Below are 17,900 nucleotides of genomic sequence, written 5' to 3' on the forward strand. Positions count from 1 at the left end.
GACATAACACTTACTGACTTTTTAATATTCGGCTATCCTTACGTCCCTGGAGTGAGCACTGCTTGGTTTGGATACGCTGTCCTTCTATCTGTTGGGACAGTCAGTCTGCTGAAATTGTACTTAGGATTTTTGCTTCTATTCATGAGGGTTTGGATCTGCAATGTGTTGTCAGATGTTGGTGTCAGGGTAACACTGACCTCATAGACCAGGTTCAAAATCTCCCCCGCTCTGCAGTTTTCTGTGAGAGGTTTTGTATGAATGATGTTATTTCTTCCTGAACTGTTTGTTAAAATCCACAAATGAAGCCATCTGGATCTGTGAAGTTTCCACCATAACTTCCATCATTTTGACACACGTGGGACATTTGGGTTACCAATTCTTGAGTGAGATTGGTCATTTAGGACTTCCAGTGGGTTTTTTTTTCCACTTGGTATAAGACGTCAAAATTCCTGTTAAAAATGGTTCTGTAGTATTCCCTTCTTTCCTGGCGACATCTTGTTTATGGAAGTGGGCATGCAGATCTTCTGAAAGCTAATCAACTTTATCTTCTCAAAGGACCACTGTTGGTTTCATTCAAATAGCTAATGCTTACCTGGTTTCAGTGGTCACTCTGCTATCGCGAGTTCCTTCTCATACTTCTTTTTGGTCTAACTTCTCCTGTGTTCCTTTCTTTTACCCAAGGGGCTGCATTCTTCTCTCCTCCCAGTTACTTAGTTGATTATTTCTGTTGGAGTAGACTCGTTGTCATTTTTATGCTTTGGGCCATAGTCCACCACTGTACTCATCATATTGGTCTCCCAGTGGCCCAGCTTTGGTTTTTGGAACTCTCACGTTGGTGTGTCTGTTCTTTGACACAGCCACAGCATTTGGGGCTGGGGGTTGCATTTATTTTCATCACGTTCTAACTCTCGGTGCTACCAGCTCTGGGCTCATCTTGTATATTTTATGCCCATTTCCCAGTCAGCCATCCAAGAAACCGCTGTTCCTTTTATTATAAATAAAACTCGGGGCTTAGTGTGTTCACTGCTTCTGGATTCTTATTACTGCTGGACCTTTCAGCTGACAGAGAAGGAAACGCATGTGCTAACCATGTGCACATGTGTACCAACCTGCTTGTGCACACATCTGCAAACATTTCTGTGTATGACTACATTTACCCACACTGGGGTAGATGAGCTCCCACTGATGTCTGCATCTCAGCCACCACTACACAGAACTTTCCAGGCTCCTCCTTGCTCACTTGCACATTCTGCTCCAGCAGGGGGATACTCGGCCTGGCCACCTGTCATCCGTGTACGGCACTGCTCACTTCATGCATGCAGGTGGGGTTGGGCTGCACTCGTGCTCCTGTGGGGAAACTTTAGCACCTAGGGAAGAGTGCGATGTGCAAGCCATTTTGCTTTTATAAGTCACCCAGGTCAGCTCCTGTCACTTTCAATGCCTGTTGTGAAGTTTCTTCACACGTCTGTCAGGCATCACCTTCCTTTATTACATCATCTTTGTCTGACTTGACATCGAGGCCAGCAGCTTCTCTCCCTGCTCCCCGCTGACCTGTGGCATGTGTTCCTGGCATAGCTCCTCCCACTGTCTGCACCTCCCAGGCCTCTGCTCCTTCCACTGTCACCTTTTGTCGCTGGGTCAGCAAGTTGGTGATGACGTTCCAGGGCATTTCCTCCATGTTTCTTGTGTTGAGTGTTTGCTGAACCGCTGTCATCCGTGGGTTTCTATTTTCGTCATTTTGGAAATTTTCTAGATACAATTTTTCAATACTTTGTCATCCTCCCAGTATTGCATATGCATTATAAACTCTGATACTCTGTTCATTTAGTCCAGGAATGTATTTTTGCTGGAGTAAAGAATAAATAATAATTTTTGCTATTATGTTTTCAAGCTCACCAACTTTTCTTCTGCCCCCAGCCTCTGCTCCCAGCCTCTCTATGCTTTTATACTTTTTATTTCTTCATGTTCTACTTGAAATTCTTTTCTTTGCAACTGACATATCTCAGCTGATGAGTGAGATAAATAAGTTACATACTTTCCTCTAGGTTCTTGGACATCTGCTGCATGGCTGTCATTGCTGCCTTCGGTCCTTTCTGTCACCTCCATCCCCCCTTGTCATTTCTCACTCCACTACTATCAATCACTTCATCTTGAGCTGTGGAATATATTTTGCTGTTTCTTTGCATGTCCACCAATCATTTTGATTAAACTCCAGACATTATGTCTTTTACATTTTAAGACTTAGATTTTTAACATCATCATTATTCCTTTAAATGTCTTGGGTTTAGGGTTTTGCTTTTTTTTTTAATTCGCCTGAGGTGCCCTTTCTTGGTATCAGTTGTATGATCAGTACACTTGCTGAATGCTCTCTTGGGATCAGTGCAGAAGGGCCCTGGTGTAATAAAGCCACTTTGTCCCCTCTGCTGAGGGTTAAGTGTGAGGACTTGCCAACTCCCATCCACCAGAAGGACTTTCCACCTGGTTCCGGAAACACCCTTGTGGCCTTGTGTGACTTCCAGCTTATGGGGCCTTATTTTCCTAGTCTCTCTCTCCACAGGCCCTCAGCACACAGCAGGGCCCTCAGAGCAGTTCTGCACAGAAGGCAGGTCAGGTTCTTGGAGGCACCTCAGCAAACTTCTCCAATCTGCCAGAAAAGCTTGGTGAAACTGGCCCGCAGACCAACAGTCATCCACAGAAGTGAGTCTGTGCTGACCCAGAGCTTCCAGGGAGGACGGCAGGGGTTGCTAGGCCTTATGTCTCCCTTTCCTTTTAGGATTCCACCCCATCACCCAAACCCTCACCACCTCATGCCTCCACATGTGACAATGTTCCAGGCCCGCTTGATCCTGACAGCAGTGACCAGTGGCAGGAGTGTCATTGTCCCGACTCCACAGATGGCAGGGATAGGAACCAAGCCTGTCCTGGGTAACACAGCTATGGGTCTGAACTCCGGTGGCCCGGCCCCCATGTTTCTACTTGTGACCAGGATACTTCTGCTGCCTCATTAACACTTGTGAGCAGTATGGACTGGCATTCTTTGCTGTTTCTGGAAGGAAAGGTCCATCCAGCCCTGAGAAAGGCAGGATCAGAGAGGCCTGGGAATGTCCCCCGCAAGGGGCTGCATTTTCCTGAGTCAGGTAACAGCCAAGCTAACTGTCCTCACAGCAGGAGTTACCGGATGAGAAACAAGACACCCACTGACCCAAGGTCCTTGCAGGCCTTTGCACTCAGCTCTCTGCTTTCTGAAAGCTCCAGAGGAAGCCGATTTCTCTTGGGCTGGTGCCCAGAAGGAGGCAGGGGGATCCCAAGCACCAGCAAGGCAGGTAAGAAGCTTGTAGGGTCCAAGCAAGGTCAAGTCATATGACAGCAGAGTGGGGACGAAGGGCAGCAGTGGCTTAGCATGGAGCTTTACAACACAAGGGTGACTGGCAGGGACACACATGACACCCTCACTGGAACAGTCAGAAATCCAATCCACCCACTGCCAGTCCAAGCAAAATTATGGTCTAGCATTGTTCCCAACAAAACCATCTGAGTCTAAGCTGCACATACTTACCCAGAAGACATCTCGAGCAAAGCAGCAGGTTTGGAATTTTAGGACAAAGAGATGGATGAAGGGCTGATGGAGAGGTTCAGAAGCTGGCGGGGTGAGCGGCCCAGCATGGGGCTGAGAACTGAGGGACCCCAGTTCTATGGAGATGGCCGGAAGGGCCCCCGGTTCATCTCTCCTTGCATTCCCAGTCTATTCATGTGTCTGTGCCACAGCGGATGGGTGACAGGTCCAAGCCCTGAGAGATAAATTGGGGACACTAGTCTGTGGTGACCCAGGGGACAGCTCACATCTGACAGTAAATGCTCTCTGCAGTGCACAGCAACTCAGAAGGTGATCTGTCCTAATAGGAATCACCCCAGGACGTCCACACTGGATGTGGATCTCAGGCAGGGCACACCAGGCAGAGAGGACGGTGGGGACCTGAGTCCTGCACCTGATGAGGCACCCATAGGACACCACTGGATGCTGCATCAGAGGGTCACCCCTGCCACCAAACACAAGCTTTGTTCAAGCACTGTTTGCTGAACACCAGGGAGCAGCATGGAGACCTCACTTGGTGGGTTGTTTGTCTTACCCTCACTTGACGGATATGAGAAGACTGTTGCCTTCCTCTGAAAAGTGACCACTGACACTCCATGGCTTTCTCCTGCAAAAGCAGAGCCGAGCGAGCAAACTTCAGAGCCTCAGAGCAACTGGAGCCTCCATCTTGAAATCGAGGGGTTCCCATGATTTCTGCTGCCTGATGGGAAATGCTAGCAGGCGGAGCGAGGGGACAAGGCTGGGGGGTTTCTGTGAACAAAGATGGGCAATTATTGGAGTGGAGGATGGGGAACGTACGTTTTCCAAGAGTTTATTAAACAGAATAAACTGCTAAAACATGAGGTGAGATCTCAAGAGAGAGAACAGGTAAAGGCCCTTTGTCCAAAATAAACTTTCTTGGTAACCTGGTGGGTTCTGACCTTGAGGCTCTTCACCTTTGACCAGCGGACGCTCTTCTCCTCTGGGATGGAGAAGAAGGCGGTCTCGAGGCCTCCTAAGAGTCAACTTGATGAGAACAAAAGCCAGCGAGTCCAGCCTTGGGGAAGTGCAGCCCTGTGCAGGAAGCAAGGACAGGAAAGGGAAAAAGAGTCATGGGGTGTCAACCTGGCTTCACTGCCATAATTGTGAAGTCACCTGCAGTCGTGAGAAATAATCAGACAGCCCACTACACTCAGCCCGGTTGCCCCACTGGAGAGTGGTGTGTGTGTTCCTGGAATCAGTGATGCTCCTGGGAAAAGAGGTCTCCGAAAGGAAGGAGGCCCCCGCCTGGCCCTTGGGTACCAAGTTCATGAGGACACATTGAAGTACAAGCAAAGAAAGTTTAGTAGTAAAGCAAAGCAAAGGGAAGATGGGAAGACAGCCCAGGCATGGGTGCAGGCTCTTCTGAGAACAGCAGGGACGATGAGTGCTCCAATGTCAGGAGCTTTTCTGATAAAAGAGTAGACGGTGCTGGCTCGGATGCACCTCAGGAAAACTGCTCCTTTTTGTTCTGACACCTGCTGTCGCCTATCATTCTTGCTGGTCTACTGTTCCATCAACCGACACAACCATTTCAAGATTGAAGAAACATGCTTCCTTCAGGACAGTGTCACCTTTGAAAACACTTCCTGTGCCCAGAGGAGTCATTCCCAGGTGGTTTTCCCAGGATCAGTGTCTTTGGTTAGGACATCCCTGCAGAGTTCCCAACACAATAATCATTTTCCAAGTGGTCGAGGTCAGCGGGAGACACAGCTCTTTTCCTGTTTTTTGTTCTTCTTCACTAAGTGGTAGTTCACGGAGGGAGTATACAGCTTCAAGCAAAGAAAACCGTGCCAGCGTGCTTTTAATCCAGCTGTTTATTAACACAGTGTTTGATCTCTGGATTCCTGGCTGCTTCATTTTCCCTGATCTGTCCTGCCTCATTTTCTCAGCCTGGCACTGATGTGGACACACGCCACCAACCTTGCTTCAGATTCCTGCTTTGCTTTTTGCTTGTGTGAGCACGTGTGTGTGAGCATGTGTGTCTGTAGGCTCAGGTATTCTCCACCACAGTTAGGACACAGACACCCCCAATCCCATAGGCTCCTCGTGCTGCTGCTCTGTCCCCACCTTCTCCCTAGGACATCCCAACCTCCCGTACTCTCTACCCCTGGCAATCCTAAACTTCCCTTCCTGTCTGCTTGAAGCCTCTGCTGGTGTTTGCGCTAACTCCAGCCCTCAAACTTTAAAGCAAAGCATTACTGAGGTTATAATTTACCGCAGTGTGATTTGTGCACAATAAGATTTACTAAAAATGGTGCAGATGAGCTAGTTGTGACAAGAGTGTGCGACCACTACCATGATAAGTGGCCAAAATTCACAACGCTCTGACCGTCCCCCTGAGCCTGATCTTGACTGCGCTCTCTCCTCGCCACCCAGGGACACGTCAGCTTGATTTACGTCCTGCCCATCACGTGACTCCCTGGTGCTGGATTCTCTTCTTCGACTGCACAGCTTGGAACTTAGCTCATGCTGGTGCCTGGGGGGGCATCTCGCTTGCTCTTTGTCTCCACAGTCCCGTTCTCTTCGGAACGTGCATTCGTTCCAAATGATTACAGCTCATGCTCTGAAGACCTTTGGAGTCTCAGCCAGTGTGGGTGTCACCACTGCGTTTAGATAAGCATCTAGATTGGACTCCATAAGAGGGAGACTAAGGTAGAAAGGGAAAAAATAGAGGGGATGAACCATCTGGTTATAATTACACATGGAAACATCACAGTGAAACTCCTGTATCGCTATCTTAAACAAACAAAAGTTCCTTTTATCAGAAACAGAGGACAGGAAGGTAAATAAGTCCTGTCTGGGGATTTTCACCAGTGGGATGGGAGAGGATATAAGGAAAGGGCGAAGGAGGGTGAACATGGTGGAATATTATGTACTCGTGTATGAAAATGGAAAAGTGAGACCTGGTGAAACTGTTCCAGGAATGGGGGATAAAGGAGAGTGATGGAGGAGGTGAAGTCAGCTATGATATAGTGTAAGAGCTTTGGTAAATGTCACAATGTGACCCCAGTACTGCAATAATAAAAAATTAAATAAAAGATACACTAATATAGTTTAAAAACTGGGATTTCTAGTAAGTGGAAGGTAAAAAGTGGAAGGACATGCCAGCCTTCCCAGAGCTGTGAGGGTCACAGCTGCCCTGCACCGGCTCCAGCACCAATGCCTCCAGTGACTGTGGGTTCTGATGTCTTGTTGAGCGTGACTTTTCACGTGTGCATGCTGGCCACCCATACTCATTCTTTCCGAATATTTCATCCTGTCAGTGGGCTTTTGTTCTGTTGTCATCCTTGGAGCTGTAGGAATGTCTGGGGTCCGTTGTGACAAGGACACGATCTCTGAGGTTTAATCCTTTCTTGCCATGGTCGCCACGTGGTCTTTCGTGGGACATGCGTGGGTTGCAGTGGTGTGGGAGGGTACTCCATACAGAAAACAGACCCGTTGGTGATAGTGTCTCTACTCTTAGTGATTCTGTCTTTATCTCCTCCTAGTCACTGAGCGAAGAATGTGAAAATCTCCAGATGTCATCATGGACTCTTCTGTTTGTCCTTCGAGCTCATCAATAAGGGTTGGTGCTAACATGTGTGGTCTCGGGACTGACATCCTCTTGGGGAGCTGGCGGCCCCTTCAGTGGACGCCACTTCTCTGTGGTCTGTGTTGTAGCCACAAGGCTGTGCCTCCCACCTTCAAAGTAGTATCTTTGTTTCTGTGTACCTCTCTGGTCTCTGAGGTTTGTTGATTACAGCATTACTAAGTTAATATTGGGTTATCATTGGAATACAGCTTTTTACTTTTTTTTTTTTTGCAATACTGAGGCTTGAACTCAGGACCTTCACCTGAGCTACTCTACAAGCCCTATTTTTTGTGAAGGACTTTTCGAGGATAGGGTCTCGTGAACTATTTGCCTGGGGCTGGCTTCAAACCACAATCCTCCTGATTTCCCTGGGGAAGAAGAAATCCAAGAGTGGAAGTGGCTTCTGCCTGAGAACTCCACCCTGCCCTCTGCTAGCTGCCCTGGAACTGTGACCAGTCCTTAAGATCCTGCAAACCCTTTCCCTATAGCACAGGTCTTTTGCTTTGCTGATTGAACCCTGAGCGGGACAGAAGCATGGTCAATATGGTGGCAGGGGAGTAGAAGTGCGGTAAGAAGCTGGTGAGCGAATGGAACGCTGAAAACATCACTCAATTCCAGTTGGGCAAACAGAACACAAAGAGCAAGAAGGCAGCTTTAAGCCCAACTATGCTGACAGTGAGCGGAATTATCTCCATGTTCCAAGTAAAAAGAGAGATGCCAGGTGTTGAAGCTTATACCTGTAATCCTAGCACTCGGGAGTCAGAGGGAGGAAGATTACGAGTTTGAGACCAGCCTGGGCTACATAGTGAGATCCGTGCTGTCAGCCTTCTTTACCTTTGTGCTTTGTGTGTTTTGAGTTTTGTTTTCTGTTTTGACTTATTACTGGTTTTCAGCAATTTCACCATGATGCTCCCTGGTCTGATTTTCTTTCAATTTATTCTGCTTGAAAACCGTTGGACTCCTCGGAGCTTGTCGCCAAATTTTGGGGATTCTCCAGCCACCATTCTTTCTGATTCTTTCCTCTGCCTTCATTTCATGGTCTCAGTTGCGCGTATTTTGGGCAACGTGTACTGCTCGGGGTGTGAGATGCAGCTTCACTGAGCTTTTAAGCCTTTGTCTCTGGACAGCTCCTAGTAGGGTTGTGTCTGAGTTTCTCTGCAGTGTCCAACGCGTTCTGTCAGTTCCCTGAAGTCACCCTCCATTTCAGATTCTGTGTGCTTTATCTTTATCACTTCCATTTTTAAATGTTTTCCATTCATCGCCTCAGAATATTCACACTTTCCTTCAAATCATGCACACAATAGCCACCTTGAAGTCCTGTCCACAGACCCTGCCTTCCCTGTCACTTCTCAGTCACAATTCCCATCTCTCCAGATGTCTCGTAAGCTTTGAGCAGATGCTGGACTCCACTAAAGGAGTAAAAGCATTGACAGTACAGTGCCATAAAACAGGTATCTTTATAAGTTGAGCATCCCAAAATCTTAAGTGCTCCAAAATCCTACAGTTTTTGAACACCAACATGACTCTACAGGTGGAAATTTCCACCCCTGACTTGAGGTGATCTGGAGCCGTCAAAATGCAGGTGCACTAAAATTCTGAATAAGATACCTCCAGGCTGTGTGTAGGGTGAGTAAAAGCACAAATGGATTTCGTGTCTAGACTTGGGTCCCATCCCGAAGACGTTCCTTCATGTATGCGCAGGTATTCTGAAACCTGGAAACCTCTGAACTTGGAAGCCCTTCTGGTCCCAAGCTTTTCAGATGGTGGCACTCTGAGTTGTAACGAGTCATAATAAACACATAAGAGCTCCGCACAGCAGGGAGGCACTCCAGCTGCCCCGGCCCACTGACCTGGTCTCCATCCTCGGGACTCAGCCATGCCAGCGATGGGCCTCCCTCTGAGCCAACTGAGACCATGGCAAGAGGAAGGGGACCTGTCTTTGCCCTTGAACGCTGCATCTCGGGGCTGCTAGGAGCAGCAGGCCATGTGGTGGAGGAGTCTACATTGTTATACAACAAACAGGGACTCCAACCCTTGGGGTTCTTTTTTTCACAGTGCTGGCACTTGAACAAATGCCACACCACCTGAACCATGTCTCCAGCACTTTTGTTTTTGGTTTATTTTTCAGATTGTGCCCCAACTTTTTGCCTGGGCTTGCCTCAGAGCTCAGTCCTCCTACCTCTGACTCCCAAGTAGCTGGGATTACAGGCATGAACCACTGTGCCCGACCCCAATCCAAGGGATTCTTATTCATGTTGTTGCATGTTCCCTTTGAGAACCCAGGTCCAGACAGAACACTTGCCCATCATGGGACTGAAAAATGAAGGTCATGTCCAAAAGAAAGAACATGAAGCCAGAAAAAGAGGCTGTATTTATTTCAGTAAGGATGTTCTTATAATTTTAGGAAATAATAGTCAAGCATGATTGCATTCTTAAAAGCAAAAGACTGCCTGTCCTGATTTTTATTAAAATTCAAAGGTTTGGTATTTATTAGTGATGTAAAGGTAGAAATAAACACAAGCCTACACGGGGTCCTGGGTGCAGATCTCAGTTCACGTCTTTACAGAATGAAGTGGCTGTATCCAGTGAATAAGCAGGTGCTTAAAATTGCAGACAAGGTTTAAGAAGGGACAGTGAGAATGGTGGGGACCAGGAGAGCTGCATCTTAGACATGCAGTCAGTGAATCAAGGTGGATGGGACAGAACTGAGGCAGCTGTATGGGAAGCTGGGAGGAGGCGACCAATCCCAACCTGAAAGTCCCAAGGGCAGAGATAGAGGCAGAACTGGTCCACCCTGGGAGGCAGGTCCTCCCTGGACAGAGGGCTCAGGGCTGACCCCAGGGGAGGAACATAATCAGTGTGGAACCACACTGTGGACCTCAGCATCTGAGGTGAAATCCCAAATCCAAACTCCTTCTGGTCCCAAGCATTTTGGATAAAGGCTACCCAGCCTGCATCAAAGGAGACAATGCGTCCTGATGGAGAAGGGTGTGGAGAAAAGGGAAAAGGTAGGGAGTTAATTCTTGTTATGCTTACACTTGCCATTCACTGCCTTCATCCATTGTCTCTTGATCCATTTTTCTGCTCAACGTCCCCTAAACAGGTGAGCTGTGCTATGATGTCATCTTGAGAACTGCCACATGTGCCCCCTGCAAGACAGAGGCAATGACACAAGGGTGCGAGTTCAGGGTGTGTGGCCTCCTCCACTGTGAGACTGGCCTCGTGCGGAGAGCTGGGCTCCATGTTCTCTGTGAAGATTGTCACACGGCGCTTTCTCACTGGACATGGGAAGGCAGAAGCAAGCCAGAGGGACGCCACCTCTGCTCAGGAGTCAGTGTGGCGACGTCTCTGCGCTCGGCTGCTTGGCTCCAGCTGGATGAGGCTCAGAATCGGCTGGCAGTGACTTGGGCTCTGTGCCTCCTGTGGCCACCACACTTCCACGGGAGTCAGCAGAGGAAGGCCAAGGGCTGGGCTCTGGAAAATGGCCTAAATGAGTAGTCTGAGAAAAAGAAATGCTTTTTTCTAAAGACCACAGAATGCACCTGAAGGAAAATAGTCCTTCAGACATGCACAGAAATTAGAACATGATGTGCGTTTTAGAATTCAGGGCAAAGTATTAACATCAAGATTTTACAATTTTCCATGCATCAAACGCAAAGATGAGCTTCCTGGAAAAAGAAAGGCATATTCAATAGTTCTGAACGTAGGACTCGGTGTTCTCTTCCATTATTTGTATTTCTTTTTTTTTTTTTTGGTTTTGTTTTGTTTTGTTTTGGGCAGTACTGGGATTTGAATTCAGGGCTAGTCAGGCACTTTACCACTTGAGCCACTCCACCAGCCCTGTTTTGTGTTGGGTATTTTTGAGATAGGTTCTCAACAACCATTTGATTGGGTTGGCCTCGAACTGCAGTCCTCCTGATCTCACCTCCCAAGTAGCTAGGATTATAGGCGTGAGCCACTGGCACCTGGCTCCATTGTCTGTATTTCTATTTTGTGCTAATTCCATGTGTTCTGATCACTATTGCTTTACACGACTTATAGACAAGCAGTGGTGAGAGTGGACACTTCCTCTTGTCCCCACCCCTCAGGGAGACGCATTAATGTCTAACCCTTATGATACGCCTTCACCTGTGAACACCTTCTTCTCACTAGGGAACATGCCTTCCCCTCCTTAGCTTGCTTAGAACGTGAACTGGTGCTGAATTTGGTGAGACACTCTTCCTGCATCTATAGAACGGTCATTTTTCTCTTTTATTCTGTCAAGGCAATAAATCATATTCATTGAGTTTTGAAAACCAACCTTCGTAACTGGGTTAAACCCCCTACTTGGTCTTGTTACGTTGTATTTTTCATATACAGCTGGTTCATTTGCCCAAGGATATTCCAAGCTGAAGGAAAAAGGACAGAGATGCCAGCATTAGCCAACAGAGATTTAAAGCAGCCATCAGAAGAACAATTTCAAGAGCAATTATAAGCTCTTACTAATAGAGGGAAAAAATAGGAAGTCTTAGCAAAGAATGACATGCAAAATGAGGACTTCAAACCGTAATGACTTGCATGCTTTTAGTCATCTTCCCCTCAAGTCACCAGTGTTTCTTCTTCAAGTTGCTAAGCTTCACTACGCTGTCTCTGACTGTGGTGAAAGGTCTGTGTCAGGCATCATAAATGTCTGTTCTACCATTTCCCTTCATTCTTCTTCCAAAGATCTTTGCTCTGCTCAGGTTCTAGATCTCTTCGTTCATCATGACCCCGTTTCCTTGGAAGTTCTCAGACATGTTTAGTTGTTGTTTGCAAAGCATTTTCATTCTCACATCTGGGTCTTCTCATGGTTGCTGTCTACAAGCTGATTTTTTTCTTGGTATGACCACATCTCCTGTTTCTTTGTGTATCTGGTATTGTTGTTAGCGACTACACACTGTGAACAGTACATGGTAGAGACCCCTTCTCTCGTGGTTGGTGCCAGTCTTTCTGTGAGGTATTCCACCTGTCTGGATTCACATCCCAAACTCCTCAACCATTTCTCCAGCCTTACAACTGTTGGTTCACTGGTTGGCTGGTTGATACTATGAACCTTAGGGTCTCCTGAATGCATGTGAGTTTGCAGGCATGCTATTTACTTTTCTTATTGCTGTGACAAAATGCCTCACAGAAACAACCTAAGGAAAGGATTTGTTTTTCTCATGGTTTCAGATCTTTTAGTCCACAGTCCTGAGTCCAAACATCATGGCAGAACCATGAAGAGGAGGCTGCTTACCTCAGGGCAGACAGGAACCTGAGAGCAAGAAGAGGATTGGGGACCAGATATAGACTTATACAGCATACCCCCAGTGTCCTAATTCCTTATCCTGGCCCCACCTCCTGAAGTTTCCAGAACCTCCCAAGATAGTGCACCAGCTGGGGGCCCACAGTGGACATTTCGTATTCACACCCCTGGTCCCCATGGCATTGTCATAATGAAAAATGCATTTGGTCCATCTGCAAGAGTCTGTTCTGTGAGTCAAGGTAATCTTTTAGCTCCGAGGCCCTGTAAAACCAAAACAAGTTACATGCTTCCAAGACACAATAGCACAGAATAAATAGTCTTAGTCTTAAAAGAAGGGATGCAGACATAGAAAGGAGGAATATGACCAAAGAAAGACTGAAACTCAGAAGAGCAAACAGGAAGTTTATAGCTCCATGTCCAGCACCTGAGCAGGTGGTGTCATGGCGTGAGCTCCAACAGGCTTGGGTAGCCCTTCCCTCAGGGCCCTTTGCAGCCCACATGGCTTTTCTCTTGAGCTGGCTCCACTCACTGCTGTGACTTTCCTTGGCAGATATTCCACATCCCGGCACCTCCAACATCCTGGGATCTCCACTACACTTAGGCTTCACCCTCACAGTTTCACACATCACCTTTCAGGGGTTACCTGACCTGTAGGATCCCTGACCGGCCACACATTGCCTAGCCTCCTAAGCTTCCTTTGAAATCTGGCTGGAAGCCTGCAATGCTCCATAAGTCTTTCATTCTGCACATCTGCAAAGCCAGCATCACTTGGACAAGGCCAAGTCTGCCCTGGCTCAAGCAATAGCCAGGCCCCCCTTGGACTAGGGCTGCAGCAGTCTCTCAGTGCCCAGATGGCTGAGCACAGTGAAATGAATCCTGCAGAAGCAACTTTCCAGGCCATCTGTGGGAGCTGGGTGCCCAGGAAGCTCTCTCCTCTCCATGGAAAGTCTTTCAAATGGTCTTACACATCCAGACCCTTGAGCCTGTGATGGTTGGGTTTGACCAATTCCTGAGATGTCCCCAAGCCTCTGTCCCATTGTCCTAATGCAAAGTTCCTAGCTTCTTTTTAATGGCTTCTAATCTCTTCAGAAACCATGCCTACCTTAGCCCTGACTTTAAACTGACCTTTCTGACCAAGCTGCCAATCTTTCTGCTCTGCGTTATACTCCCAATTCTCACCATAAGCTTGGCTAAAAGAAGCAGGCAGTAACCATAACCATCTTAAATGCCAGGGATGAAATCTGCCATATTACCGCTGCTGTATTAAATAATGTCACCCATAGACTCAGCCTCACGCAAAATCTCAGGACATAGACAAAAGTAAGCAAGTCCTTAGCCAGAATGTGACAGGCACATCCTCTAATCCAACTCACAACAGTCTTTGTTCACATCTGAACACTCATGAACTGCCCTTCACTGTCTGCCTTCCCCTTGGCGTTCTGGTCTGCCAAACTCCCATTAATCTCTGCTTACAGCTTCCTAGGCTTTCTCTAGGCTACATCTCCAACCCCTCCAAATCCACCCATCAAGCTATTCTAGTTTCAAAGGCCTAAAAACCGTATCATCAGATTTAGTCATACAAGTAACCCTACTCTCAGTACCAATTTTCTGAGATAGTTACTTTTCTTGTCACTATAATAAAATACATGACAGAAAAGAAGGAAGGATTGATTTTGGCTCACGGCTTGGGAGACTTCAGTTCACAGTCCTTGGCTCTGTTGGTCCTTGGTCCACTGTGAGGCAGAACATCATGGAGGCAGGAGATGTTTAGGAAAAGGCTTTTGCATCAATTTAATGCAGACTTAAGGCTCCCTCATGGAAGACAGGAAACAGAGAGCGAAGAAGAGACTGGAGACCAGGTATAACCTTCAAAGACACAATCCCCAGTGACTATTCCCACCTCCTAAAGTTTCCATAACCTCCAGAAATAGTGTCCCCAGTTTGGGACCAAGCATCCAATCCATGAGCTTGTGGAGAACATATATTTAATTCACAAACTTTAGCATCAATTAAATGCAGACTTGAGGCTCCCTCGTGTGCTCTCTCCTTTCACTCCTACAATAGACTTGGCTGTGCCTAAGCAGGCAGTATCTGTCACTGTCCAACAGGATGGAAAAACACAGGCTACTGTCCCCGAGCCCTGTAACCATAAACCAGTGTTCTCTGCTTGCGTCCTTACCAGCAGAATGGGGGAATCCCTCATGCAAAAACCCAAAGGGCGGCTAGGCGCACCCAGCGCGGTTGTCTCTTGAGAGAGGGGCACTCATCACTGCCTTCAAACAATTGGGTTTTTAAATCATTATTCCCCCAGAGTTTGTCCTCGCTCTCTGGAGGAAGGCTTGCCTGCAGGCTTCTCCACTCGGACGTCATTTCCTGCTGGTCCCTCAATCATCTCCCTCACCTTCAAGGTTGCTCACTCACCGCCAGGTGCTCCCTTGGTTCCTGTGATGTGCCGGGAAGTCGTTGCTGGTCGGGATGGTAGCGGAGTTGTGTGCGTGAGAAATAGATAGTCGGACCTCAAGCCAGATTCATGAAATGCACTGAGCAGTCCAAGCCTGGACTCTGAGAAAGCTCTCGAGTCCTGAGGGTCGGTATTGCCTCACACAACCCTAACCAGGCCAGTGTTCAGACAAGGGAATGAAGTCCACATCCACAGTCACATGAGGCTGGGACGGTGCAGCTGGGCTGTGGCTCTGGCTGAGGAAAGAGAAGAGTGTCAGAATTGTTGATGGCAGGGCCAGGCGCCGCACAGCCCACACCTGAATAATTCAGGCCCAAAGATGCTCCCTTTCCAAATGTCGCCTCTCACCTGGGACAGCTGTCATCAGAGCATCTTACTCTTAAAGTCCAGGTGGCTTCATGAGCCTTGGTTTAAACTGACATGTGTTATTTAAACTAGCAAGAAGTCAGTGTCAGGCCCTCAAACTGCTGGTCATTAACAAGACACAGGGGAAGCCTCTCCAATGAAAGATGGCAGGTGGCCAGAGACTTGGGACACAGCTGACCACAGGTGACAACCAGGTGGCAGCGATGCACAGAAGGAGTGGGAGAGCCTAAATGTCACAGCTCTCCCTGGGCCAACACATTTCCAGAATCCTTGGCTCCCAGAAGGTGGAATTGCATGAGGCCTCCCGCCTCAGATCCAACTGTGCCTCAACAGGTAACTTCTATCCCCATCTGGCCAAGGGGAAGATGGAAAAATACACGATTGATATCAAGAAACAAAAGGAAAACCTAATGTATGAGATCCTAGCTAACTGATTGCCTTGCAAATGATACTTTGGGGAGAAGAAATGCAGGTTTAAAGTCGAGATGCCGTGTGCCCTGCTGGGCACAGAGTCAGATTCACTGACCCCGTCCTCCAAGCGTGCGGCTGCCTTCCCTTCTCACTGCTCTGAGCAACCTGATGCTTTCGCTTCCATTTCGCAAGGGAGACGGGCACTTGACAAAAGGTATCTTCCTCTTGTGGCCTTCCTTTTGGAGTGGTTTAGTGTCCTTATTAAGGGACAATAGATAGGATTATTATTCCCTTTAGTGAGAGTTAAATGTCCACCTTATTTAGCAGGGAAGGCAAAGACCCTCCTTCCCTTCCCCACAGACATGATGTGAGATGCTGACCTGGGCGTTTGCTGCCAAGTCCCCCCAGGTGTGCACTCAGGCGGCCCCTCCCTAACGTGTCTCTCTTCAGAAAACAGCCCCGTTCTCCTTAAAGTTGAACGCGCTTGTTAATTCACACGGCTCTGTTTATGTTTATCCTTAACACTAATCATTTGCTTATTTAAACAAAATAGAATGTGCTTTCCTATATTTATTAATGCTTATCGCAAGGATTTCACAAACAGGCGTACAATTTCCCTGTCTTGCGTGCCACAACCAAACCCCAGAATTTGTCACTATTTTTGCATAATGACAGTTTTATTAAAATGGAAGACTTCAGTTCATAGAAAAGAATTCTTCATAGCGACAATCACAGTATAATTGCTCTTCCTTCTCCCATCATCTCTGCTTGACTATGACACATCTCTTTTAATATTTTGTATCTTTTATATTATTAGATTTTAAGGCAAATCTGTTAGTGATTATTAACTAAATTTGACTCTTGTTATTGCAATGTCAAATTTGTTTCTTTAGCAACTTTTGCTAGAAACTAGTGATTTCATCCTGTGTCTGAGGAAGTTGTTTGTCTCAACCATCTACAAAGTCAAAGGGAATTTTTGATGAGCATTTGGGAGCCCAGCTGTGGAACCAAACCAGGCTGGCTGTCGGCCGCCAGGGAGGCAGCTGGGCTTTCCTCAAAGCTGAAGAATCAACACCCTGAGTGCTGCAGGTGGACTGGCCTCATTTGTTTCCCAGAATTTATGTTGGCTGTGAAATGAAGGATCAAAACAATAATGAAATGATAAAAGGCAGCTCTTTGAAAGAAACTCAACCAAATCTATTTGAATTAATAGTTTACCAATCCCTAAACGAAGAGTGAAAAATAGGTCAAACGAAAATAATTCAGTTGTGCAGGGATTTAAAGTTAATAGACGTGGAAAATTATTTCCAAGTGAAAATCATGCCTGAAATGTGCCTTGAGCTCGTGTATTTCGTTAGACAATTGCTCTCACTTTGATAAGCACCAGGTGAATAAAGCCCGAGGTTTGCCCAAAAGTAACCATGTTGATTAAATTGCAAATCCGTGCAAAGCCTTCTCTTTGGTGATTCTGAGTCAGCTCCGTGAATTCTTTCTGGAGCTCTTGCTGAGGGCAGTGTGTGTGATCTGTTAATGGCTAAACAGCCAGCCTTGACCACAGAGTTGGGAAAGCAAACGCAACACGTAAAATACCAGAGAAACCAGAAAGAAGAGAAGGTGGCCACTCTTCCAGTGGCTTTCCACTGTTGCGTCTCCTGCCAAAGATTCAGTGTGCGGTCCAGGCTGGCAGCACCGTGAGGGTTGAGGCAGTCTGAGTCACAGAGCAGTCCCATCCCTTGTGGGCCCTGCTCCCTTGGGCACCTGAATGTGCTGCTGAGGACATCCAGGACAGAACTGACTCCTACGCTTCCTGGCAGCACTCCCAGGCCCTGGTCAGTTGTCTACCTGAGGTGATCCCTGCCCGGGACACAAGGATACAATGCACTGCACTGACCCCAGCCCGGCCAGGGTTCTGTCCCTGCTTGCCCTCTGGGCTGCCTTTCCAAATGTAGCACTGTTCTGAGATGAGTTTGTTGCCACGAGATTACACCACTGACTTTTAAAACACCCAACCTGGGTGACAAATTACGCCGTCTGCCCACATGTGGAATTCGTCCTTGTTTTTTAAAGATGGACTTAAAACGCACAGTGTTATTTCATGAGAGGGCAAGCGTGGACACGACACAACAGAGAGGAAGCAAGGGTTACTAGTGGAGGAAGTTACTTTGATTTGTAAAATGTCTTGTTAGCCTCAGAAAGCTAGAAGAATTCGTGGGAA

This window comes from Castor canadensis, chromosome 6 (assembly GCF_047511655.1).
Source record: "Castor canadensis chromosome 6, mCasCan1.hap1v2, whole genome shotgun sequence".
NCBI classification, from domain to species: Eukaryota; Metazoa; Chordata; class Mammalia; order Rodentia; family Castoridae; genus Castor; species Castor canadensis.